The 24,803-nt window shown below is 49.6% G+C and overlaps 1 protein-coding gene across 2 annotated transcripts in view; it reads right to left on the bottom strand.

Annotated features, from left to right (window-relative positions):
* LOC140429915 (MOB kinase activator 3B) overlaps window positions 1–24,246 on the bottom strand; it is a 220,385-nt gene extending 196,139 nt beyond the window's left edge. Inside the window, exon 1 of one of the 2 annotated variants that reach the window (XM_072517485.1) lies at window positions 24,135–24,246. The gene's annotated coding sequence lies outside the window, so the exon portion shown is untranslated. Of the gene's footprint in view, window positions 1–13,063; window positions 13,820–24,134 lie in introns of those variants that run through there. The other variant, XM_072517484.1, reaches the window with a different exon arrangement.
* Between the last annotated feature and the right edge of the window lie 557 nt (window positions 24,247–24,803).

Consider the following 24,803-nt stretch of genomic DNA (forward strand, 5'->3'; position numbering starts at 1 on the left):
ACTCAGCAACCCAGCACACACACAGCATCAGCACACACTCACATCAGCACACACTCAGCATCAGCACAAACTCACATCAGCACACACTCACATCAGCACACACACACATCAGCACACACTCAGCATCAGAACACACTCACATCAGCACACACTCACATCAGCACACACTCACATCTGCACACTCTCGCATCAGCACACACTCACATCAGCACACACTCACATTAGCACACACCCACATCAGCACACACTCAGCATCAGAACATACTCAGCAACCCAGCACACACTCGCATCAACACACATTCAGCATCGGCACACACTCACATCAGAACACACTCACATCAGCACACACTCAGCATCAGCACACACTCAGCTACCCAGCACACACTCGGCATCAGCACACACTCACATCAGCACACACTCACATCAGCACACACTCACATCAGCACACACTCAGCATCAGAACACACACACATCAGCACACACTCACATCAGCACACACTCACATCAGCACACACTCAGCACCAGCACACACTCAGCATCAGAACACACTCACATCAGCACACACTCAGCATCAGAACACACTCACATCAGAACACACTCACATCAGCACACACTCAGCACCAGCACACATTCAGCATCGGCACATACTCACATCTGCACACACTCACATCAGCACACACTCACATCAGCAAACACTCACATCAGCACACACTCACATCAGCACACACTCAGCATCAGCACACACTCACATCAGCACACACTCACATCAGCTCACACTCTGCATCAGCACACACTCACATCAGCACACGCTCACATCCGCACACACTCACATCAGCACACACTCACATCAGCACACACTCAGCATCAGCACACACTCACATCAGCACACACTCACAGCAGCACACACTCAGCATCAGAACACACTCAGCAACCCAGCACACACTCAGCATCAGCACACACTCAGCATCAGCACACACTCGCATCAGCACACATTCAGCACCAGCACACACTCAGCATCAGCACACACTCACTTCAGCACACACTCAGTATCAGAACACACTCACATCAGCACACACTCACATCAGCACACACTCACATCAGCACACACTCACATCTGCACACTCTCGCATCAGCACACACTCACATCAGCACACACTCACATTAGCACACACTCACATCAGCACACACTCAGCATCAGCACACACTCACATCAGCACACACTCACATCAGCACACACTCTGCATCAGCACACACTCACATCAGCACACACTCACATCAGCACACACTCACATCAGCACACACTCACCATCAGCACACACTCACATCAGCACACACTCACAGCAGCACACACTCAGCATCAGAACACACTCAGCAACACAGCACACACTCAGCATCAGCACACACTCAGCATCAGCACACACTCGCATCAGCACACACTCAGCACCAGCACACACTCAGCATCAGCACACACTCACATCAGCACACGCTCAGCATCAGCACAAACTCACATCAGAACACACTCACATCAGCACACACTCACATCAGCACACACTCACATCAGCACACACTCACATCTGCACACTCTCGCATCAGCACACACTCACATCAGCACACACTCACATTAGCACACACTCACATCAGCACACACTCAGCATCAGAACACACTCAGCAACCCAGCACACACTCGCATCAGCACACATTCAGCATCGGCACACACTCACATCAGAACGCACTCACATCAGCACACACTCAGCATCAGCACACACTCAGCTACCCAGCACACACTCAGCATCAGCACACACTCACATCAGCACACACTCACATCAGCACACACTCACATCAGCACACACTCAGCATCAGAACACACTCACATCAGCACACACTCACACCAGCACACACTCAGCATCAGAACACACTCACATCAGCACACACTCACATCAGCAAACACTCACATCTGCACACTCTCGCATCAGCACACACTCAGCATCAGCACACACTCACATCAGCACACACTCACATCAGCACACACTCAGCATCAGCACACACTCACATCAGCACACACTCACATCAGCACACACTCAGCATCAGAACACACTCACATCAGCACACACTCAGCACCAGCACACACTCAGCATCAGAACACACTCACATCAGCACACACTCAGCATCAGAACACACTCACATCAGAACACACTCACATCAGCACACACTCAGCACCAGCACACACTCACATCTGCACACACTCACATCAGCACACACTCACATCAGCAAACACTCACATCATCACACACTCACATCAGCACACACTCAGCATCAGAACACACTCAGCAACCCAGCACACACTCACATCAGCACACACTCAGCAACCCAGCACACACTCACATCACACACACTCAGCAACCCAGCACACACTCAGCATCAGCACACACTCAGCAACCCAGCACACACTCAGCAACCCAGCACACATTCAGCATCAGCACACACTCAGCAACCCAGCACACACTCAGCATCAGCACACACTCAGCAACCCAGCACACACTCACATCAGCACACACTCAGCAACCCAGCACACACTCAGCATCAGTACACACTCAGCACCCGCACACACTCAACATTAGCACACACTCACATCAGCACACACTCAGCATCAGCACAAACTCACATCAGCACACACTCACATCAGCACACACTCACATCAGCACACACTCAGCATCAGAACACCCTCACATCAGCACACACTCACATCTGCACACACTCACATCAGCACACACTCACATCAGTACACACTCAGCATCAGCACAAACTCACATCAGCACACACTCACATCAGCACACACTCACATCAGCACACACTCAGCATCAGAACACACTCACATCAGCACACACTCACATCAGCACACACTCAGCACCAGCACACATTCAGCATCGGCACACACTCACATCAGCACACACTCACATCAGCACACACTCACATCAGCAAACACTCTCATCAACACACACTCACATCAGCGCACACTCAGCATCAGAACACACTCAGCAACCCAGCACACACTCACATCAGCACACACTCGCAACCCAGCACACACTCAGCATCAGCACACACTCAGCAACCCAGCACACACTCAGCATCAGCACACACTCAGCAACCCAGCACACACTCACATCAGCACACACTCAGCAACCCAGCACACACACAGCATCAGCACACACTCACATCAGCACACACTCAGCATCAGCACAAACTCACATCAGCACACACTCACATCAGCACACACACACATCAGCACACACTCAGCATCAGAACACACTCACATCAGCACACACTCACATCAGCACACACTCACATCAGCACACACTCACATCTGCACACTCTCGCATCAGCACACACTCACATCAGCACACACTCACATTAGCACACACCCACATCAGCACACACACACATCAGCACACACTCACATCAGAACACACTCAGCAACCCAGCACACACTCGCAGCAACACACATTCAGCATCGGCACACACTCACATCAGAACACACTCACATCAGCACACACTCAGCATCAGCACACACTCAGCTACCCAGCACACACTCGGCATCAGCACACACTCACATCAGCACACACTCAGCAACCCAGCACACACTCAGCATCAGCACACACTCAGCAACCCAGCACACACTCAGCATCAGCACACACTCAGCAACCCAGCACACACTCACATCAGCACACACTCAGCAACCCAGCACACACTCACATCAGCACACACTCAGCAACCCAGCACACACTCAGCATCAGCACACACTCAGCAACCCAGCACACACTCACATCAGCACACACTCAGCAACCCAGCACACACACAGCATCAGCACACACTCACATCAGCACACACTCAGCATCAGCACAAACTCACATCAGCACACACTCACATCAGCACACACACACATCAGCACACACTCAGCATCAGAACACACTCACATCAGCACACACTCACATCAGCACACACTCACATCTGCACACTCTCGCATCAGCACACACTCACATCAGCACACACTCACATTAGCACACACCCACATCAGCACACACTCAGCATCAGAACATACTCAGCAACCCAGCACACACTCGCATCAACACACATTCAGCATCGGCACACACTCACATCAGAACACACTCACATCAGCACACACTCAGCATCAGCACACACTCAGCTACCCAGCACACACTCGGCATCAGCACACACTCACATCAGCACACACTCACATCAGCACACACTCACATCAGCACACACTCAGCATCAGAACACACACACATCAGCACACACTCACATCAGCACACACTCACATCAGCACACACTCAGCACCAGCACACACTCAGCATCAGAACACACTCACATCAGCACACACTCAGCATCAGAACACACTCACATCAGAACACACTCACATCAGCACACACTCAGCACCAGCACACATTCAGCATCGGCACATACTCACATCTGCACACACTCACATCAGCACACACTCACATCAGCAAACACTCACATCAGCACACACTCACATCAGCACACACTCAGCATCAGCACACACTCACATCAGCACACACTCACATCAGCTCACACTCTGCATCAGCACACACTCACATCAGCACACGCTCACATCCGCACACACTCACATCAGCACACACTCACATCAGCACACACTCAGCATCAGCACACACTCACATCAGCACACACTCACAGCAGCACACACTCAGCATCAGAACACACTCAGCAACCCAGCACACACTCAGCATCAGCACACACTCAGCATCAGCACACACTCGCATCAGCACACATTCAGCACCAGCACACACTCAGCATCAGCACACACTCACTTCAGCACACACTCAGTATCAGAACACACTCACATCAGCACACACTCACATCAGCACACACTCACATCAGCACACACTCACATCTGCACACTCTCGCATCAGCACACACTCACATCAGCACACACTCACATTAGCACACACTCACATCAGCACACACTCAGCATCAGCACACACTCACATCAGCACACACTCACATCAGCACACACTCTGCATCAGCACACACTCACATCAGCACACACTCACATCAGCACACACTCACATCAGCACACACTCACCATCAGCACACACTCACATCAGCACACACTCACAGCAGCACACACTCAGCATCAGAACACACTCAGCAACACAGCACACACTCAGCATCAGCACACACTCAGCATCAGCACACACTCGCATCAGCACACACTCAGCACCAGCACACACTCAGCATCAGCACACACTCACATCAGCACACGCTCAGCATCAGCACAAACTCACATCAGAACACACTCACATCAGCACACACTCACATCAGCACACACTCACATCAGCACACACTCACATCTGCACACTCTCGCATCAGCACACACTCACATCAGCACACACTCACATTAGCACACACTCACATCAGCACACACTCAGCATCAGAACACACTCAGCAACCCAGCACACACTCGCATCAGCACACATTCAGCATCGGCACACACTCACATCAGAACGCACTCACATCAGCACACACTCAGCATCAGCACACACTCAGCTACCCAGCACACACTCAGCATCAGCACACACTCACATCAGCACACACTCACATCAGCACACACTCACATCAGCACACACTCAGCATCAGAACACACTCACATCAGCACACACTCACACCAGCACACACTCAGCATCAGAACACACTCACATCAGCACACACTCACATCAGCAAACACTCACATCTGCACACTCTCGCATCAGCACACACTCAGCATCAGCACACACTCACATCAGCACACACTCACATCAGCACACACTCAGCATCAGCACACACTCACATCAGCACACACTCACATCAGCACACACTCAGCATCAGAACACACTCACATCAGCACACACTCAGCACCAGCACACACTCAGCATCAGAACACACTCACATCAGCACACACTCAGCATCAGAACACACTCACATCAGAACACACTCACATCAGCACACACTCAGCACCAGCACACACTCACATCTGCACACACTCACATCAGCACACACTCACATCAGCAAACACTCACATCATCACACACTCACATCAGCACACACTCAGCATCAGAACACACTCAGCAACCCAGCACACACTCACATCAGCACACACTCAGCAACCCAGCACACACTCACATCACACACACTCAGCAACCCAGCACACACTCAGCATCAGCACACACTCAGCAACCCAGCACACACTCAGCAACCCAGCACACATTCAGCATCAGCACACACTCAGCAACCCAGCACACACTCAGCATCAGCACACACTCAGCAACCCAGCACACACTCACATCAGCACACACTCAGCAACCCAGCACACACTCAGCATCAGTACACACTCAGCACCCGCACACACTCAACATTAGCACACACTCACATCAGCACACACTCAGCATCAGCACAAACTCACATCAGCACACACTCACATCAGCACACACTCACATCAGCACACACTCAGCATCAGAACACCCTCACATCAGCACACACTCACATCTGCACACACTCACATCAGCACACACTCACATCAGTACACACTCAGCATCAGCACAAACTCACATCAGCACACACTCACATCAGCACACACTCACATCAGCACACACTCAGCATCAGAACACACTCACATCAGCACACACTCACATCAGCACACACTCAGCACCAGCACACATTCAGCATCGGCACACACTCACATCAGCACACACTCACATCAGCACACACTCACATCAGCAAACACTCTCATCAACACACACTCACATCAGCGCACACTCAGCATCAGAACACACTCAGCAACCCAGCACACACTCACATCAGCACACACTCGCAACCCAGCACACACTCAGCATCAGCACACACTCAGCAACCCAGCACACACTCAGCATCAGCACACACTCAGCAACCCAGCACACACTCACATCAGCACACACTCAGCAACCCAGCACACACACAGCATCAGCACACACTCACATCAGCACACACTCAGCATCAGCACAAACTCACATCAGCACACACTCACATCAGCACACACACACATCAGCACACACTCAGCATCAGAACACACTCACATCAGCACACACTCACATCAGCACACACTCACATCAGCACACACTCACATCTGCACACTCTCGCATCAGCACACACTCACATCAGCACACACTCACATTAGCACACACCCACATCAGCACACACACACATCAGCACACACTCACATCAGAACACACTCAGCAACCCAGCACACACTCGCAGCAACACACATTCAGCATCGGCACACACTCACATCAGAACACACTCACATCAGCACACACTCAGCATCAGCACACACTCAGCTACCCAGCACACACTCGGCATCAGCACACACTCACATCAGCACACACTCAGCAACCCAGCACACACTCAGCATCAGCACACACTCAGCAACCCAGCACACACTCAGCATCAGCACACACTCAGCAACCCAGCACACACTCACATCAGCACACACTCAGCAACCCAGCACACACTCACATCAGCACACACTCAGCAACCCAGCACACACTCAGCATCAGCACACACTCAGCAACCCAGCACACACTCAGCATCAGCACACACTCAGCAACCCAGCACACACTCACATCAGCACACACTCAGCAACCCAGCACACACACAGCATCAGCACACACTCACATCAGCACACACTCAGCATCAGCACAAACTCACATCAGCACACACTCACATCAGCACACACACACATCAGCACACACTCAGCATCAGAACACACTCACATCAGCACACACTCACATCAGCACACACTCACATCAGCACACACTCACATCTGCACACTCTCGCATCAGCACACACTCACATCAGCACACACTCACATTAGCACACACCCACATCAGCACACACTCAGCATCAGAACACACTCAGCAACCCAGCATTCACTCGCATCAACACACATTCAGCATCGGCACACACTCACATCAGAACACACTCACATCAGCACACACTCAGCATCAGCACACACTCAGCTACCCAGCACACACTCGGCATCAGCACACACTCACATCAGCACACACTCACATCAGCACACACTCACATCAGCACACACTCAGCATCAGAACACACACACATCAGCACACACTCACATCAGCACACACTCAGCATCAGAACACTCTCACATCAGCACACACTCACGTCAGCACACACTCACATCTGCACACTCTCGCATCAGCACACACTCACATCAGCACACACTCACATCAGCACATACTCACATCAGCACACACTCACATCAGCACACACTCAGCATTAGCGCACACTCAGCATCAGCACACACTCACATCAGCACACACTCACATCAGCACACACTCACATCGGCACACACTCATCATCAGCACACACTCACATCAGCACACACTCACACCAGCACACACTCACATCAGCACACACTCAGCTACCCAGCACACACTCAGCAACCCAGCACACACTCAGCATCAGCACACACTCAGCTACCCAGCACACACTCACATCAGCACACACTCAGCACCAGCACACATTCAGCATCAGGACACACTCAGCAACCCAGCACACACTCAACAACCCAGCACACACTCAGCATCAGCACACACTCAGCACCAGCACACACTCACATCAGTACACATTCAGCATCAGCACACACTCAACATCAGCACACACTCAGCATCAGCACACACTCACATCAGCACACACTCAGCATCATCACACACTCAGCACCAGCACACACTCGCATCAGCACACACTCACATCAGCGCACACTCACATCAGCACACACTCACATCATCACACACTCAGCACCAGCACACACTCAGCATCAGCACACACTCAGCAACCCAGCACACACTCAGCATCAGCACACACTCAGCTACCCAGCACACACTCAGCAACCCAGCACACACTCAGCTACCCAGCACACACTCAGCATCAGCACACACTCAGCTACCCAGCACACACTCACATCAGCACACACTCACATCAGCACACACTCAGCATCAGTACACACTCAGCACCAGCACACACTCAACATCAGCACACACTCACATCAGCACACACTCACATCAGCACACACTCAGCATCAGCACACACTCAGCATCAGCACACACTCACATCAGCACACACTCACATCAGCACACACTCAACAACCCAGCACACACTCAGCATCAGCACACACTCAGCATCAGCACACACTCAGCTACCCAGCACACACTCACATCAGCACACACTCAACAACCCAGCACACACTCACATCAGCACACACTCAGCACCAGCACACACTCAGCATCAGCACACACTCAGCTACCCAGCACACACTCACATCAGCACACACTCAACAACCCAGCACACACTCAGCATCAGCACACACTCAGCTACCCAGCACACACTCAGCGTCAGCACACACTCAGCAACCCAGCGCACACTCAGCATCAGCACACACTCAGCAACCCAGCACACACTCACATCAGCACACACTCAGCTACCCAGCACACACTCAGCATCGGCACACACTCACATCAGCACACACTCAGCATCAGCACACACTCAGCATTAGCACACACTCAGCATCAGCACACACTCAGCATCAGCACACACTCACATCAGCACACACTCACATCAGCACACACTCAGCAACCCAGCACACACTCAGCATCAGCACACACTCAGCAACCCAGCACACACTCAGCATCAGCACACACTCAGCAACCCAGCACACACTCACATCAGCACACACTCAGCAACCCAGCACACACACAGCATCAGCACACACTCACATCAGCACACACTCAGCATCAGCACAAACTCACATCAGCACACACTCACATCAGCACACACACACATCAGCACACACTCAGCATCAGAACACACTCACATCAGCACACACTCACATCAGCACACACTCACATCAGCACACACTCACATCTGCACACTCTCGCATCAGCACACACTCACATCAGCACACACTCACATTAGCACACACCCACATCAGCACACACTCAGCATCAGAACACACTCAGCAACCCAGCATTCACTCGCATCAACACACATTCAGCATCGGCACACACTCACATCAGAACACACTCACATCAGCACACACTCAGCATCAGCACACACTCAGCTACCCAGCACACACTCGGCATCAGCACACACTCACATCAGCACACACTCACATCAGCACACACTCACATCAGCACACACTCAGCATCAGAACACACACACATCAGCACACACTCACATCAGCACACACTCAGCATCAGAACACTCTCACATCAGCACACACTCACGTCAGCACACACTCACATCTGCACACTCTCGCATCAGCACACACTCACATCAGCACACACTCACATCAGCACATACTCACATCAGCACACACTCACATCAGCACACACTCAGCATTAGCGCACACTCAGCATCAGCACACACTCACATCAGCACACACTCACATCAGCACACACTCACATCGGCACACACTCATCATCAGCACACACTCACATCAGCACACACTCACACCAGCACACACTCACATCAGCACACACTCAGCTACCCAGCACACACTCAGCAACCCAGCACACACTCAGCATCAGCACACACTCAGCTACCCAGCACACACTCACATCAGCACACACTCAGCACCAGCACACATTCAGCATCAGGACACACTCAGCAACCCAGCACACACTCAACAACCCAGCACACACTCAGCATCAGCACACACTCAGCACCAGCACACACTCACATCAGTACACATTCAGCATCAGCACACACTCAACATCAGCACACACTCAGCATCAGCACACACTCACATCAGCACACACTCAGCATCATCACACACTCAGCACCAGCACACACTCGCATCAGCACACACTCACATCAGCGCACACTCACATCAGCACACACTCACATCATCACACACTCAGCACCAGCACACACTCAGCATCAGCACACACTCAGCAACCCAGCACACACTCAGCATCAGCACACACTCAGCTACCCAGCACACACTCAGCAACCCAGCACACACTCAGCTACCCAGCACACACTCAGCATCAGCACACACTCAGCTACCCAGCACACACTCACATCAGCACACACTCACATCAGCACACACTCAGCATCAGTACACACTCAGCACCAGCACACACTCAACATCAGCACACACTCACATCAGCACACACTCACATCAGCACACACTCAGCATCAGCACACACTCAGCATCAGCACACACTCACATCAGCACACACTCACATCAGCACACACTCAACAACCCAGCACACACTCAGCATCAGCACACACTCAGCATCAGCACACACTCAGCTACCCAGCACACACTCACATCAGCACACACTCAACAACCCAGCACACACTCACATCAGCACACACTCAGCACCAGCACACACTCAGCATCAGCACACACTCAGCTACCCAGCACACACTCACATCAGCACACACTCAACAACCCAGCACACACTCAGCATCAGCACACACTCAGCTACCCAGCACACACTCAGCGTCAGCACACACTCAGCAACCCAGCGCACACTCAGCATCAGCACACACTCAGCAACCCAGCACACACTCACATCAGCACACACTCAGCTACCCAGCACACACTCAGCATCGGCACACACTCACATCAGCACACACTCAGCATCAGCACACACTCAGCATTAGCACACACTCAGCATCAGCACACACTCAGCATCAGCACACACTCACATCAGCACACACTCACATCAGCACACACTCAGCAACCTAGCTCACACTCACATAAGCACACACTCACATCAGCACACACTCACATCAGCACACACTTACATCAGCACACACTCACATCAGCACACACTCAGCAACCCAGCACACACTCAGCATCAGCACACATTCAGCAACCCAGTACACGCTCACATATGCACACACTCAGCACCAGCACACACTCACATCAGCACACACTCAGCATTAGCACACACTCAGCATCAGCACACACTCACATCAGTACACACACACATCAACACACACTCACGTCAGCACACACTCAACACCAGCACACACTCACGTCAGCACACACTCACATCAGCACACACGTCAGCACACACTCACATCAGCACACACTCACATCAGTACACACTCAGCATCAGCACACACTCAGCAACCCAGCACACATTCACATCAGCGCACACTCAGCATCAGCACACACTCACGTCAGCACACACTCACATCAGCTCACACACACATCAACACACACTCACGTCAGCACACACTCAGCACCAGCACACACTCACGTCAGCACACACTCACATTAGCACACACATCAGCACACACTCAGCACCAGCACACACTCACATCAGCACACACTCACATCAGTACACACTCAGCATCAGCACACACTCAGCATCAGCACACACTCACATCAGCGGCTAGTGCTTCTCACATGTGGCTTTAAACAGGCACTAAAACTTGCTGCTGTCTGGGGAAGCAGACTGTGCCGTGTTTAATAATCCACCTCCCTCCCAGACAGATTAATAATCCACCTCCCTCCCAGACAGGTTAATAATCCACCTCCCTCCCAGACAGATTAATAATCCACCTCCCTCCCAGACAGGTTAATAATCCACCTCCCTCCCAGACAGGTTAATAATCCACCACCCTCCCAGACAGGTTAATAATCCACCTCCCTCCCAGACAGGTTAATAATCCACCTCCCTCCCAGACAGGTTAATAATCCACCTCCCTCCCAGACAGGTTAATAATCCACCTCCCTCCCAGACAGGTTAATAATCCACCTCCCTCCCAGACAGGTTAATAATCCACCTCCCTCCCAGACAGGTTAATAATCCACCTCCCTCCCAGACAGGTTAATAATCCACCTCCCTCCCAGACAGGTTAATAATCCACCTCCCTCCCAGACAGGTTGTTGGAACAAAACACAGCAGCAGCCACATGGAGAGATACCAGATAACGAAGGATGGATGGTTCTTACCGAGTCCTGGGTGGAAGTGGCCGGATTAATCAATCACCGCGACCAGGGAGAGACGGGTCTTTAGATCTTGCACCACCCGCATTACAAACACCCCTCCAGCTGCGAACCCTCCTGTTGCTCCAGTGCTGGGGGCTGAATTAAACGCCAGGAATGAAGCTGAACATTGTGGGCTATGGGCAACTCAGACTGGGAGGTTTGTAAAGGCAGACTGTGTCTGTGTGTCTCTCTGTGTCTCTCTGTGTCTGTCTCTCTCTGTCTCTCTGTGCCTGTCTCTGTGTGCCTCTCTGTGCCTGTCTCTCTGTGTCTCTCTGTGTCTGTCTCTCTCTGTCTCTCTGTGCCTGTCTCTCTCTGTCTTTCTGTGCCTGTCTCTGTGTGTCTCTCTGTGCCTGTCTCTCTGTGCCTGTCTCTCTGTCTCTCTGTATCTGTCTCTCTGTGCCTGTCTCTCTCTGTCTCTCTGTGCCTGTCTCTCTCTGTCTCTCTGTGCCTGTCTCTGTGTGTCTCTCTGTGCCTGTCTCTGTGTGTCTCTCTGTGCCTGTCTCTCTGTTCCTGTGCGTGCCTCTCTGTGCCTGTCTCTCTGTGCCTGTCTCTGTGTATCTCTCTGTGCCTGTCTCTCTGTGCCTGTGCGTGTCTCTCTGTGCCTGTCTCTCAGTGCCTGTGGCTCTGTACCTCTCTGTGCCTCGCTGTCTGTCTACCACACAATGAACAGCAAGAGGCTGCCCTGGATATTCAGCAGCATCTCCACTCCATAGAGCAGGAGCCGCCTATCAGTGTGGGGCAGCTCCACCTCCCTCTCCCTCAGTGTTTGCCACAATGCCCAGTTAATCACCCAGCTCTCAATGTACCGGGGCACCACCAGCTGAGCCTGTTGTCACAGGGCTAGAGTCATCTTTAACCACTCTCTGGTGGGGGTTTGCTGAGGGGAGATTCAGACTGGCTTTGTATTGAAGGTTTGTACAGAAACTCTGATGGGTGGGGGGGATGGGGTCTGCAGAATGATATGAGCTGGTGGCGACTGTAATTAAGGGGCACACACTGGAGAGCATCAGCCAAGCACCCAAGTGGGAGGCTAGGAGATTATTTTTTTAATGCCAAAAATTCTTAGGACATGAAAAGCCTGATCAGAGTCAGGGGTGGGGGCAGAATCTTAACAGTGAGTGAATGAATATGTGAAAAGTAAGTTAAAATGTTAAACAGGTGCCACAGGCCAATAGTCCTGGTTGGCAGAGGCAAAAGTGGACCAGGTCAGAGGCAGGAGAGCAGTCCCAGTGCTTTGCCACTGCGTTTATTCCCGTCACTTCAGTTCTCAATTACACCCATGACAGACTAGACACTCCAAATCTGCCACCAATCTCCCACATTGTAGGAAATGAATTAATTGGACTTCTGGCCCAACTGAGTCTCACCTGGATTTTGGTCCATGTTGTCTGCCTCCTACAGGGCAAGTGGGAAATTACATGAACAGGCCACTGGAGTTCCCACAAATACCCAAAAGCCACATCCGAGAAACATTAATCTAAGAATTAAAAATAGCATCCTCTCTGCGCTTAATTTCTTTGAAGGTGCAACATGGAGAACCTTTGACTGCAGTCACGTCCTATATCATTTCAGGGGGTGGATTTTCCTTGTGAAAAAATGTGTTGTCAGAAATCAACAGCTTCTGGAATTAAAAGTTGTGGCTTTTTCCCGCTGAGGTTACAAGGTCATTGTAAACAGGTCAGTCTGTTCGCAAAATCGATCCATGAAAAAAGAAAAATGACCGATCATCTCAAACGTTTGAAACCTGCACACGCTTTTTTTTAAAAAGCAGGTGAAGCAATTGCTGTTGAACTCTGTGTCCATTTCTGGTGACGGTCCACTGGTATAGCAGTCAGTTCCCATCGGCATCAAGTATTATTCCTCTGTCTGTGGAAACTAGTGTCATCAATTAACTAGAGAGCTCATCTTGGAAACTGGAAACCCTGCAACTTGTCACCATGGCCATAGATTTGCAGTTTTCATGTAAAACCTGAACAGAATTGTGTAAAATGGCTAGCAGAAATCTGCAACATAATCCAGCATTCTCACACAATAAAAATGGAATTCAGTTATTGCGAACGTACAGATTAGAAGCAGGAATAGGCCACTCGGCCCCTCCGCCTGCCCTGCCACTCAATAACATCATAGCTGATCTGATTGTAACCTTAACTCCTTATTCCCACTCACCCCCAATAAACTATCACCCCCCCCCACCCCCCCCCCCCCCCCCGCTTTGCTTATCAAGAATCTATCTACCCCTGCCTTGAAAATATTCACCGACTCATCTTCCAACACCTTTTGAGGAAGAGGCTCACTACCCTGTGAGAGAAGAAAAATTCAAGTCACCTCTTACTCTTCTAAACTCCAATAGATACAAGCCTGACTGGTCCAACCTGTCCTTGTCGGACAACCTGCCCATTCCAGGTATCAGTCTACTATCTTAATTAAGGTGACCAATGGGTTTACAGTTTTCCAGATGTGGTCTCACTATTGCGCTGTGTAACTAAAGCATAACTTTCCTAATTTTGTATTCAATTTACCTCACAAATAAACAATAATATTCTATTAGCTTACCTAATTACTTGCTGTATCTGTATACTCACCTTTTATTATTCATGCACTAGGCCACCCAGATCCCTCTGCACGTCAGAGCTCTGCAACCTTTCATCATTTAGAACATAGGATTCGTTTTTATTCTTCCTACAAAAATGGACGATTTCACATTTTCCCACATTACACTCCATTTTCCAGATCCTTGCCTACTTAACCTATCGCCATCCTCTTGCAGCCTTCATCTGTCCTATGCACAATTATCTTTCCAGTCTCCCTTTGTGCCATTAGAAAATGTAGCTATTATACTTTCATTCAAGTCATTTAAATAAGTTGTAAAACGTTGAGGCTCCAGTACTGATCCCAGAGGAACGCTACTCATTACCTCCCGCCAAGCAGAAAATGACCCATTTATGCCTACTCTCTGTATCCTGTTAGCGAGCCAATCTTCAACCCATGTCAATATGTTACCCCCTACACCATGAGCTTTTATTTACTGCAATAACCTTTAATGTTGCATCTTATCCAATGCCTTCCAGAAATCTTAAGTACAGTACATCCACCGGTTCCCCTTTATCCACAACACATGTGACTTCATCAAAGAACGCCAATAAATTGTCCAAGAGTCCTTCCTGTTTATTTCCTTTGATCTTATTTGATTATTTTGGCCTGCGGACCAATAATCGGGATGTACCTTTAAGCACAAGACTCAAAGTTGTAGCAGCCTGCTTGTCAGGACACTGTGTTCCCAGGTTTTGTATTTTGGAAAGGAGAAGCCACATTCTTCGGCACCGAGTGGAACTTAGGAACCAGCTTTGGAGGGAGTTGGTTTGATTGGTTAATTGGAAACCGGTGGATTGTCCGGGGACAGTGTTCGCCTGACAATGATCAGTGATTGGTTCCTGTGTGATGCTTTCTGAGAGAACTTAGCATAATTGTTCACACCTTTGAAGTGGAAAGGAAAACTGGGTGCGATTCTCCACTCCCACGCCGGTTGGGAGAATCACCAGAAATCGCCAAAATTTCAGGGGACGCCGGTCCGACGCCCTCCCGCGATTCTCCCAAGCGGCGGGAACGGCCCGGTCGAGTTTCGCGGGCCGCAGGCTGGAGAATCGCCGGAGACACCCAAAATGGCGATTCTCCGGCACCCCCGCTATTCTCAGGCCCGGATGGGCCGAGCGGCCAGCCCAAAACGGCGGGTTCCCCCCGGCGCCGTCCACACCTGGTCGCTGCAGTCGTGGGCGGTGCGTGAACGCTGGGGGGGGCGGCCTGTGGGGGGGCGAGGGGGGATCCTGCACCGGGGGGGTACCTCAAATGTGGGGTGGCCCGCGATCGGTGCCCACCGATCGTCAGGCCGTCCTCTCTGAAGGAGGACCTCCTTCCTTCCGCGGCCCCGCAAGATCCGTCCCCCATCTTCTTGCGGGGCGGATTTGGACAGGATGGCAACCACGCATGCGCGGGTTGGCACCGGCCAACTCGCGCATGCGCGGATGACGTCCGTTATGCGGCGCCGGCCGCGTCATCTATGCGGCGCCGCTTTTACTCGGGCGACAAGGCCTGGCGCGTGTAGATGATGCGGCCCCGATACTGGCCCATTGTCAGGGCCTGAATCGGTCGGGACCGGGGCCGTTCCGCGCCGTCGTGAACCTCGACGGCGTTCACGATGATGCGGCCACTTCGGCGCGGGAGTGGAGAATCCTACCCCATGTCTCTCTCTCTCTCCTCCTTGCTGAAGTGAAAGAACCGCTCCATTATTCTGAAATTAGTGAGTGCCCAGCAAATCCTGTGTGTTATGGGCCAGGGTTTAGAGAATCCCAAAGTCTATCAAGGAGTTACCCTGACCCACAACGTTTAATAGATTGTGGTATGGGGAGCACACGGCCCACTCTACAGGTGGTACAGCAGAAATGGAAAAGTATTTTTTAAAGCAAAACAATGTTTATTCTATGAACTCAAGTTAATCTTTTTGAAACAAACAGTGAACATCTTAGCAACCATCAATTCAAATACAACCCCCAAAGAATACAACATTAAGTAATCCGTAAGCTGGCCTTTTAACATCCAGAAGACTTAGAAAAACCTTTAAACAGAAGCACATCAGGTTAAAGTCACTACTGAGAGCAGTTATTTGTTTTAAATCACCAAAAGATCAATTTACATTCTTTAGATTAGAGAGAGAGACTCATACACCTTCTGGCTGTGAATGCAGCTATTCAGCTCAGAAAATGAAACTAAAAACACACGCAGCAGCAAACAGCCAAAAACAAAAGTAAAAAGCTGACAGACAGCCCAGCTCCACCCACTCTCTGACATCACTGATAAACAGCCATTTCTTAAAGGTACATTTCTTAAACACCCATTTCTTAAAGTGCTCTCACATGACTCTTTGCAATAAACCTGAAACGATGCTGTGTCTGCAGAAAAGTAGACAACCTTGCCAGAGAAAATAATCTCAGGGGCGGCACGGTGGCACAGTGGTTAGCACTGCTGCCTCACAGCATCAGAGATCCGGGACGAGAGGGGTCGGAGAATCGCCGGGGGCTGGCGTGAATCCCGCCCCCGCTGGTTGCCGAATTCTCCGGCACCAGAGATTCGCTGGGGGCGGGAATCGCGCCGCTCCGGTTGACTGCCCCCCACCAGCGATTCTCCGGCCCGGATGGGCAGAAGTCCCGCAGCTAAAATGCCTGTCCCGCCGGCGTGGATTAAACCACATACCTTATCGACGGGACAAGGCGGCGCGGGTGGGCTCCGGGGTCCTGGGGGGGGTGCGCGGGGCGATCTGGCCCCGGGGATGCCCCCACGGTGGCCTGGCCCGCGATCGGGGCCCACCGATCCGCGGACGGGTCTGTGCTGTGGGGGCAATCTTTTCCTTCCGCCTTCGCCACGGTCTCCACCATGGCGGAGGCGGAAGAGACTCCCTCCACTGCGCATGCGCGGGAATGCTGTCAGCGGCCGCTGACACTCCCACGCATGCGCCGCCCGGCAATGTCATTTCCGCGCCAGCTGGCGGGGCACCAAAGGCCTTTTCCGCCAGCTGGCGGGGTGGAAATTCATCCAGCGCGGGCCTAGCCCCTTAAGGTTGGGGCTCGGCCCCCCCAAGATGCGGAGCATTCCGCACCTTTGGGCAGCGCGATGCCCGACTGATTTGCGCCGTTTAGGGCGCCGGTCGGCGGACATCGCGCCGATACCGGAGAATTTCGCCCCTGAACTTCAGAAAGATATTAACTGGAATTGACCTCCCAGGATGTCAATGGCAAGAGGTTAAACCTGATTCCCTTTCACAAAACCATGTTTTTTAAAATAAATTTAGACTACCCAATTCATTTTTTCCAATTAAGGGGCAATTTAGCATGTTCAATCCACCTACCCTGCACATGTTTATGTTGTGGGGTGAACCCCATGCAAACACAGGGAGAATGTGCAAACTCCACACAGACAGTGACCCAGAGCTGGGATTGAACCTGGGACCTCAGCGCCGTGAGGCAGCAGTGCTACCACTGCACCACCGTGCTGCCCTCACAAAACCATGTTGACTCTGCGCGATTGCCTTGGATTTTTCTATATGCCCTATTATAATATCTTCAAATTATCTTCTTACATTTTCCCTATGACTGATGTCAAGCTGACTGGCCTGTTTTTCTGACTCCCTCTCATTTTGAATAAAGGAGCTATTTTTCAACCTAATGGAATCTTCCCCGAATATTGGAAAATTAAAACCAGTTCATCAACTATATCAACAGCCGTTTCTTTTAAGACCCTAGGATGAAGTCCATCCGGACCTGGGGACGTGTCAGCCTGCAGCTGCAATAATACTCTCAGTACCACTTCCTTGGTGATTGTAATTTTCTTGAGTTCTTCCCTCCCTTCCATTTCCTGATTGACAGCTATTTGGGGATGTTGTGGGATGTTATACTGTTAATGTGAACCAATGACTCTGTTTTTCATATTTCTTAAATATTTTGTGTGTTGAATAAATAAACTTCTCCTTAGTGCAAAATTGTTTTTGTTTAAATAGCACATGGTCACATCTCACATAAATGTGTCACAATGCTTCACATAAGGTTACCTTTGAGCTAAAAAGTTACTGCTGTTAGGAAGCCAGGCATAGAAACCATTCGACAATGGCAACATGTAACCAAGAGCAATTAAATGAACATCCAACTTTGGTAGTGTCATTGATCAAGAAAGGAATGCTGATTGCAAAAATGGTCAAAAGACAGAGTTAAAGGCTCTGTATCTGAATGGATGAATTGTTAGCACGGATAGAAATAAATATGAATGAGCTGATAGCCATTACAGAGACATGGTTGCAAGGTGACCAAGGCTAGGACCTGAATGTTGAAGGATATTTAACATTTCAAAAAGACAGGAAGGTAGGAAAGGATGGTGTAGTAGCTCTCCTAAATGAGGATGTCATTAGTAGTCGTAAGGGATGACCTCAGCTCAAAAAAGCAAGATGTTGAATCAGTTTAGATAGAGATAAGAAATAGCAGAGGGAAGAGGTCATTTGTGGGAATAGTTTATAGGTTCTCCAACAGTACTTACACTGTGGAACACTGTATGCAGGAAGGAATACATGGGGCATGTGAGAAAGATATCACAATAATCATGGGTGACTTTAATCCACATGTAGATTGGGCAAATCAGATGGGAAAAGTTTGCCTGGAAATGAGGTCATGGTGTATATTTGGGACAATGTTTTGAGCAGTGTATTCTGGAGCCAACCAGGAAGCAGAGAGGATTGACTCAAGTCTCTATACTGCCTGTGGAATGGGACACTAGTGTTGCGTTCCGATGGTGTTTCAATAATAAAAACTGGAAAACAAGTCATGACTTCTTCAATTCCAATTTTACTGTGTTCGACAATCACTTCATATCCAACACCACATTGCCGCTTGCATCCCCTTTATATATGTGTGTGCAATCTATCAAACAATAAGTGTTGTCTATTAAACAATTAAAGCTCCAATTCTCACTTTCCTAACAACTAGCTGAAGAGGAGAGACGGTACTGGTGTGTGAAGTGGTACTCACCTGGCACTTATTACCTAGCTTATGCATTGCACCCTACACCCTGACACTATTCCGTGCTTGAAGGTTGCAAGCATAGTTTAAAAATCCCTCTTCTTCACTATCACAAAATGAACTAGTTCTGTAGGTACAGTAGATTCCCATTTTAAAATAATGTTCCTAAGTATAAATAGGGAGACATGAAACAATCTCTATTGCCACTAGAAAAGGTGGCTGTCATTCTGGATGCTGCCAGGTGATCATTTGCTATTGAGGTTAGATGTGATTTATAATTGAGCAGGAAACATTAAGGGATAGATAAACCCTGTGAATGCGGGATTTAAAATGAATGCTTTTAAAATTAAGCCCACAACAACAGTTTCCATTTGCTGCAGCCATACCGAGCAAGACATCCCAACAAAGGGCCTGGGTGGATAGGTGACAAGTAACATTTGTGCCACACTTGTTCCAGAAAATGATCATCTCCAGCAGGAGAGAATGTAATGATCTGCCCTTGGCATTCAGTGACATTACCATCACTGAATCCCCCATGATCAACATCCTGGGGGTTACCATTGACCAGAAACTGAACTGACCCAGCCATATAAATACTGTGGCTACAAAAGCAGGTCAGAGGCTGGTAATTCTGCAGGTAGTAACTTACCTCCTGATTCACTGAAACCATCTACAAGCACAAGTCAGGAGTGTGAGGGAATACTCTCCACTTGCCTGGATGAGTGCAGCTCCAACAACACACAAGCTCAACACCATCCTGGACAAAGCAGCCCGCTTGATTGCTCTCCCTTCCACCACCTTTATTCCCTCCCTCTATGACCACAGTGGCTGTAATGTGTGCCATCTACAAGATTCACTGCTTAGTGTCAAGGCTGCTTCAACAGCATCGTCCAAACCCTCTGTGATGAACGGTTACTGCCTTATCATCATGTAAGGTGATGTCCCCTTTAAGACGGGCTTGGAACCCTGGGGACTCCGCCTCTGGCTCCGCCCATCTGGGAGCCATACATAAAGGGCTGCCTCATGGGCTGTGCAGCAGTCAGCTCTCGTCTCTAGCTGTAGCATAGTTATTAGCCTAATAAAGCCTTCTTTACAGTTTAATCTCTAAGTGTCATTATTGAGGGTACCTCACCCTCATCCTGTACCACCTAGAAAGACAGCTGATGCATGGGAACACTAACGTTTGTGAGCACTCCTGAGTCCCACACCATCCTGACTTGGAAATATAGCATCACTGTTGCTGGATCAGAATCCTGGTGTTCTCGTCCCTTTGGTCTACCCATACTACACATACCCCAGTGGTTCAGCAGCTCACTGATACCTACTCAAGGGCAATTAGGGTAGACAATAAACGTTGGCCTTGTCGGCAACAGCCACATTCCTTCAACAAACCATAATAAACATTGTATTGTGCCTTCAACAGATAAAACATTCCAAATAGGGGCTAGTCTGGTTAACTTCAGCCAAATTCTGGATGCTCCCCGTTAGATACAAAACTGAAGTTGTAGGTTTAAATGATATTCCAATTGTGAAGTATATGCACACAGACTGCTTACCCGAGTGACAAAAAGATTAAGAAGACATGAATATCATTGTGAACAGAATGTTGAGTTATGTTACTAAATCAGCAGTGTTTAAACTTGAAAATACCATGCTGATGCTTGAAGTGCAATGAGCAGGTTATATCTTGAACATTACATTAATTCCGGAGGATGCAAGAGATATATCCAAACTTTCACAGCTCCATTTGAAGTCGGGTAGGTTGGTACTTTCCTGCCAAACGCCATCAAGATTTCTTTAAGTAATCGTTAATAATAATAATAATAATAATAATAATAAATCGCTTATTGTCAGAAGTCGGCTTCAATGAAATTACTGTGAAAAGCCCCTAGTCGCCACATTCCGGCGCCTGTTCGGGGAGGCCGGTACGGGCATTGAACCCACGCGGCTGGCCTTGTTCTGCATTACAAGCCACCTGCTCAGCCCACTGTATTTAAGAAAATACTGTGCGAGCTTTTTCTTTCCATTATGGGATGTGGCCATCGCTGGCTGTGCCAGCATTTATTCCCCATCCCTGAGGGCATAGTCACATTTAGGCCAGACCAGGTAAGGACGACAGATTATTTTTAGGACAATTGGCAATGGTTTCATGGTCACCATCAGGCTTTGAATTCCAGATTTCTGCGGGTTTGCTGCCACAGTTAGGAAGGCAGATTGGGAGAGCTGCCTTGAGGATTGCATCAACATGTTGTGGCAGTGCTTGGCGCTATGAAAAGCCTTGACACTCGTTCCAAACTCCACAGTCCAGCAGACATAGGTCTGAAGGTAAGGAAACAGGTGGAGACACCCACTCCAGTGAGCTTACACATCAGGAGCAGATTCTGCAGGAGGATCTCCAACCTGCTCATCCTTCACCAAGTGAGCAAAGATGAACTAAGTTTCGGGGAAATGCTAACCCATGACTGAACATATATGTCAATCATGAAAAGGGGGCTGCAACCAGAGGTGACGTGATGAAGTATATTTTTACACAATGAGTTTTGATCTGGAACACACTGCCTGAAATAGCTTCACCAAGAGGGCCAGCACAGGCGACGATGGGCCGAATGGCCTCCTAGTGTGCTGTATCATTCTATTACCCTTGGCCACGATATAAATGTAAGAAATGTCCATTCGTCCTGACTACAAAACAAACACAAGGGCAGGACATTAATGAAGTGGCAGTGGATGGAATCATTGTTCAAAGGGAAGCCCCTCCCAGACCTTGGCCACCGGAGACGTTGGGAAGCCCCAGCTCCTGGAGACAGGACTGAGACCCAGACTGGTCCTCAGAGTTAGGAGCAAAGATTCGCAAAACTTCCACTCCTGTGTCTTGAGGAAGGAGCCAAATGCGGGGTGGTCCTTACAGTTATATAAATGGAATAGAAGGGGCTATCCTGAGCACTGTTTCGAATGAAACCATGACTATATAAACAGGAGACTTAAACTCTGGTCTAATGTGAGGAAGTTGTTCTCCACAAGGGCTGATGTATATCGGGAATGGTCCAGAGTCTGGGAGGTAAGCTTTCTGGAATGATTGGAGATGAGCGGGTGGGGGGGGGGGGGGGGGGGGTTCTGCAGGGAGATGGACTACATAAGCCGAATAGCTTCCCTCATCGATGTTTACCAATGGGGAGGCAGGCAATGTTTGTGACACTAACATCATTCTGTGGATGGGTTGTCTCTGACCCTGTGTATATTTATATACACAGGTGCCCTGCTCACTCAACATGCAACTAATTCTTAGGCACAAGACGTGTGTCAGGGGCAGTAGGTACTTGGCCACTGCTGGTCCGGGAACCTGTGTAGTTGCTGCGAAGAGAGTTCACTCACCGGAATGCACAGGAGAATGTTAACACCGCTCGGTGGTATGACATAAGGTGATCTCTACAACCATTCACATTCGCCTTCTCGTCTTGTAAGATAGCCTAACTGACACTTACCATCATCTGGGTAGCTCAGGCCCCTCGCTGCAAACTCTGCACCCCCCCCCCCCCCCCCTCTCTCACTTGCAGACACGGAGATAGATGATCCAGGCAGAGCCAGATTTAAAACCCTCTCTCCAAGCGCTGGGCTTGTGAACTGACTGTTCCAGGAAACTAACTGAAGCAAGGGATAGAGTAACGTGACCAGGCGAGCTCCACAACAGACACCTACAGGAAGTGAGGGAGACATCATCGCACTCTTTGGGAACACTAACTGTACCAAAACAAAAATTATAGAAAACATGTGGCAGGCAGACCTTACAAAATAAACAAGTCCAGTTTGAATTGCCTCAGAACCCGAGCTGTCACGCTCAGATCTCTTCAGAGATTAGTAAACAAGATTAAAAATACCGTGCATTGGACTTTCAGTCGCTCAAAGCAAATGGAAAACTTTGGGCAGGCATGTAAATTCTGATTTATGTCCGTGTGTATTTAGATTCCAGTATTTTATCCATCCAAACAAAAATGCCTTAAAATTATCTGTCCGTGTCTCTTCTCAAATCCAAACTTAGTTCTGTTTCAAAATAAATTATGCTCCACAATACAATAACAAATAATGAATGAATTTTCATTTACATAGTGACAGTCACACCCCCTGGGTGCCTCAAAAGATCCCAATAGGAATTG

The sequence above is a fragment of the Scyliorhinus torazame genome, chromosome 9, assembly GCF_047496885.1.
Source record: "Scyliorhinus torazame isolate Kashiwa2021f chromosome 9, sScyTor2.1, whole genome shotgun sequence".
Classification (NCBI taxonomy): Eukaryota; Metazoa; Chordata; class Chondrichthyes; order Carcharhiniformes; family Scyliorhinidae; genus Scyliorhinus; species Scyliorhinus torazame.